The 5,002-nt window shown below is 45.8% G+C and overlaps 1 pseudogene; it reads left to right on the top strand.

Moving 5' to 3' along the window:
- Positions 1-3,285: 3,285 nt before the first annotated feature.
- Positions 3,286-4,531, top strand: LOC102739071 (ribosomal biogenesis factor pseudogene; annotated as a pseudogene).
- The last annotated feature ends 471 nt before the right edge of the window (positions 4,532-5,002 follow it).

Genomic DNA, 5,002 nt, shown 5'->3' with positions numbered 1-5,002 from the left:
CACACAAAATCACTGATTTCCTGTAGGAGTCTTGATGGGAGGGAGGCAGCTGGGTGGTGGCTTGCATGCCAGTGCAGGAGGTGACCAAACATAATTATCTGAATCTGGATCTCTTTTGCCCACGGAAGCCTTACTCTCCATGGACTGATCATACTGGGGAAGCAAGCAGTCAAAAGCATAAGGAAGTCTAGAATAAGAGAAGCCAGGGGGAACTGGAATGGGCACAGACACACGTTTGTGGCAGAGATATGTAACCTGAAAGGTTGGTTAAAAGAGTGTGATCACTGTCTTGGATTCTATATGTCTGGGCACATCCACTGTCCATGGGCTAGGACTGCAGCAGGCAGAGCATTTATGGCCTCTGTCTTTTTTTTTTTTTTAATTAAAAGATTTTATTTATTTATTCATGAAAGACAGAGAGAGAGGCAGAGGGAGAAGCAGGCTCTCTGCAGAACAGGGAGTCCGATGTGGGACTCGATCCCAGGACCCCGGGATCATGACCTGAGCTGAAGGCAGATGCTTAACCCACTGAGCCACCCAGGGGCCCATGACCTCTATCTTTGTGCCTGAGCATAGGGAAGAGGAGGTGAACACAATTCTGTCCTATTTAGTACTTACCCCTATTGGCTGTTGGCTCCACATACTGATGTTAATTATACATCCTCACTCTTCCAGGGCAGTGCTCATTTCAAATGATCTGCCTCACTGTTCTGGGGGGATGGTAGAGAGAACTGAGGTGCTCGCCCCTAGCCAGCCGGCTGTGTGCCTTTGAATGAGTTAATTTATCTCTGTTATCTTTTTCCTCCTCTGTAGAAAGAGGAACTAATACGGGCACTCTGTAGGTGTGATACACTGCTGGCTTTCACTCTGCCCTTCTTCCATAGTAATGGACATGTAGCAAGACACAGGGCTGACAGGCTGTCCTACCTTTCACCACCTTCTCTAAAGAAGATGTGACAAAGTTCTCTCCAGTGAAGTGTGACAGGAGCAATGTGTCCAATTCCCAGCCTGGTATCTTGAGACTAGACCAGGAGGGGTCATATACTTTCCCCTTTCCACTTGGCGCCACCCAGATGAGGTGCCCTCTCAAAACTGGATGAAGAAACAAGATGGAGGGGCGCCTGGCTGGCTCAGTTGGTGGAGCGTGTGACTCTTGATCTTGGGGTCGTGAGTTCAAGCCCCACGTTGGGCATGGAACTTACTTGGAAGGAAGGAAGGAAGGAAGGAGGGAAGGAGGGAAGGAAGGAAGGAAGGAAGAGAGAAGAGAAGAGAAGAGAAAAGAAGAGAGAAGAGACAAGAAGAAAAAAGAAAGATAGATAGATGGAGAGGACCCAGGTCCGCAAATAATTGTGGGGAGAGCTGCATGCTGAGCCAGTCTGTTTACATGAGGATAAAATAAAGTATCTTGTGTGAGCTATTCCATTTTGGAGGTCCCTAAACTTTAACCTTATCCAAATTGGGTGTATTTCACTGAACTCTTAGAAGCCCAAGAAAATAGAGGATGCAAGATTCCCTTATAAAGTGTTTTACAAATAGATTATGACTGCCACATAATTGAATGAGCCATCAGTGGAAGCAACAACTCTGAAAAACTAACTACACCCTGCTGCCAAGCGGAATTACCCAGTCTAATCTCACTGCAGTGAGCAAATCAAGCAAGGGTGATAGACACGCGTTGCTATTTGAGTGTTTGTCAAACCTCTCTTCCTGTTAATAGCCCTTCTTCTCTTTAGGGAGTCTTGGGAGGTAGTGGACACGAAGCCTGAGGGGCCACATCCCCTCTCCCCGAGACTGCAGGTAACCAGCCTAACATGAAGATGGCTGGAGTTCATGTCCATCATGCTGCAGAGTGGCAAGGTAGACCGGACTATGCCTGGGGCCTGCCCTTTGCTGCCGAGAACCTTGGCTGATGCCCCAGGCAATTGTCAGCTCTCCACATATAAGCTTACTCACAGACAAAACTTAATCAATTAAACAATATCTGTCTCCAGAATCTCCCTGTTCCCTTCATTATAACCCTCCACGAATCCTCTCAACATCCCTGAGAAAGTGGAAAGCAGGTGTATCTTTCTTAACTTGACAGCAAGCAGATGTTTGGGGAAGGAATTAGCCAGCCCACAAAGGACTGCCTCCAGGAACAGAGCAGAACCTGGCACAGCTGCCCTGGGCACCTGCATCTGAGCGGGACTGCTCCGCCCATCCTCAACCTAAAACGGGTGTCCCTCCTGCCCTCCTGGGCCAAGGGTCCTTGGCATTCCCACTGTTGGAGATTAGAGACTCATTCCTTTGCATTCCCTAGGAATTACCTTCCTTCAAGATGGAGAAAGTCCTTGGGGGGAGAGGCTCACTTGTTTATTACCTAAGCCGCTGAGTCACAATTCGGGCTTGGAGCCCCTGTGGGAGGGGCTGCGAATGACAGAAGCCATTTCTGCCCCACCGTAAAGCCCAGGCTTGCTGTTTCCACTTGCCACACCTGCTCCCAGAGCCGAGGAGGACCCAAGCCAAAAACATTAATTGGGTCCAATTTCTACCATCCCCTCTTGTTTACTGCAATTTAAACTTCCCCAGAAACAGATTTTTGCTTCAGGTGCTTTTCTGCTGGTCTCATTTTCCCCATTTTATGGTCTCCTCCTTGAGACATCCTGTTGTCATTGAGCGGTGCCAATGACAGAATCTTTCCCCATAGCCCCAGAAATGTGAGGTGGAAGAGGGAAGAGAGAGTGCACACCCTAGGGTGCAGTAAAAGGCAAGCAGGCTTCTGATCTGGACCCTCTGACATCCCTGCTCCCAGCAAAAAAGTTGGACGCAAGCTCTACCCTCGATTTGCTCGCACCCCACAAACTGACAAGCTTACAGCACACAAGGCACAGTCTGGATGCTTGCGACCAGTTTTGGAAGCAGAGATCTTTTCCTTTCCCCCAACTTGCTGACACACCTTGGTGGGCTTCTGATCTTTACGTTGTCCCCTTGCCTTCGGCACTGATTCTCCCAAAGCCCAGCTTCTCCTCCCAGCCTGGGATCCCCTGACCTTTCTTTGAAGGGAATGTCATTTACTTCTTTCGACAGAAAAGGAAGATCTAAGCACTTCTTTTTGCCTCCTACTTGCCCTTTATTCTATACCAAGACAGGAACGTGCCTTCTCAAAGGAGCATACTAAGGAGACACACAGCTGCTGAAGGAGGAATTCTGGAAAGGCAGGATCTGACCGGAGCCTGCAGGAGATAGACCTGGGTCCGGGGCGCAGCTTAGCTGCTCACCGCCTGTGACAGTATGAACTGATGCCTGCACGACTCAGTTTCTTGCTCTGTAAAACGAAGATCAAAACCCCTTTCTCATGGGCTTGGTGAAGCCACTGCCTTGACCCGTCTGGCCAACTTAGTAGTCTTTATTAGCAAGCATGATTATAGTGCCATGATTGCTTTCTTTGTAAATTTACAGATCATGCAGTGTTTCCTGGAAAGACTCAGAACCAAACCCTCTGGCGCAACCTCCCCCTGGACACCAATACACAACCTCCAAGCGCTGAGATAAGGTCCGTAACTGGTACCCTAGAGTCTGCATGCAATCAAGAAGTGTTACAGACCGCTGCGCTCCCCTTTTACTGATTCACTGCCCTAATGTTCCTTTAAAAATATCTTTGGGCCAGGCAGAAACCTCGGAGTTGGTTTTTGGACAAGAGTCTGCCTTTCTCCCCAGGTGGCTGGCCTCCTGCGTAAAGCTCATCTTTTCCAATCAAAACTCATCTCTTGAGGTAGATGGCGTCACCCGGAGCATGAGTTGCTGCACAAGGGTGTTGAAGACAATGGCCAAGAACAAACTAAGAGGGCAGAAGTCCAGGAATGTATTTCATATAGCCAGCCAAAAAAACTTTAAGTCTAAAAACAAAGCAAAACCAGTTACCACTAATCTTAAGAAGATAAACATTGTGAATGATGAAAAAGTTAACAGGATGAATAAAGCTTCTGTAGATATACAAAAGGAACTTGCCCATTTCTCAAAAGGCCTTTCCCTTGAACCTTTGCAGAAACAGCTGATTCCTCAGCAGTGTCATGAAAACGAACCAGTTAATGTTGATGAATCGACAAGATTAATGGTTCAGTTGTAATACATCAAATACCCCCCAAAGACCAACGAATTAAATGTTTTATATAAAAAACAAACAAACAAACAAACTCATTTCTTGAGTATTGGCTTTTCGTGCCACAGGCAGCCGAACTTGGGTTTTTCGGTAACATTGGGGTAATAATGAAAAGATATAGCACGTGTTAAGCACGTGGCATGTGAGTACCTGGCATCATACTGATTAACTTCCTTCATTTTCCAACATCCTCAAGATAAAGAATTTGGAGGGGGTAGTAACATTCTGACAAATAACACGGTGGCTTCTTGAGGTATGGTCCAAGACTGCTTCCACTGCAAAATACACAGAAGCGATCACACACTCGCCCTCAGTTCTTGGCTGCCATGCAGTGAGATGCTGTAGTCCGAGTGGGATCTCATCAATGAGAACGTCAGAGGGACAGACTGCTGGTAATGAAGTTACTCCCGCACTTACTCTAAACTATAACATGCCAACCTGGAGAAGAGAATGGAACGTGCTAATTAATTTGTTTATTTAGAAAATAAAATAAATACATTAAAAATTTTTTTTAAACTTCTAAATAACTCTATTGGAACTTTCTTAAATCAGCGTGCACTTGAATTTTCATTGGGTCTGGTCTTTAAGGTAAACTATGTGATTCCCAACGGGCCAATATTTGGCACCGATTTGGGCCACTTCACTACATTTTTTGACTAAAGAAGATATCAATGTCGAAAGGAGGGACAAAGTATGAACAGAAGTACATGAGTGAGATAGGATGTGTCTTAGTCTGTAAGCTAAATTATACCTTCAAAATATACAATCTTTTGAAAGAGAAAGTTTTATTAAATTTTTTTAAATTTTTTTTTAAGATTTTATTTATTTATTTGAGAGAGAGAATGAGATAGAGAGAGAACATGA

The sequence above is a fragment of the Leptonychotes weddellii genome, chromosome 11, assembly GCF_054177405.1.
Source record: "Leptonychotes weddellii isolate Sample4059 chromosome 11, ASM5417740v2, whole genome shotgun sequence".
In the NCBI taxonomy this organism is placed as follows: domain Eukaryota; kingdom Metazoa; phylum Chordata; class Mammalia; order Carnivora; family Phocidae; genus Leptonychotes; species Leptonychotes weddellii.
Note: the sequence above shows the minus strand (reverse complement) of the source record. Positions and strands in the feature narration are given on the sequence as shown.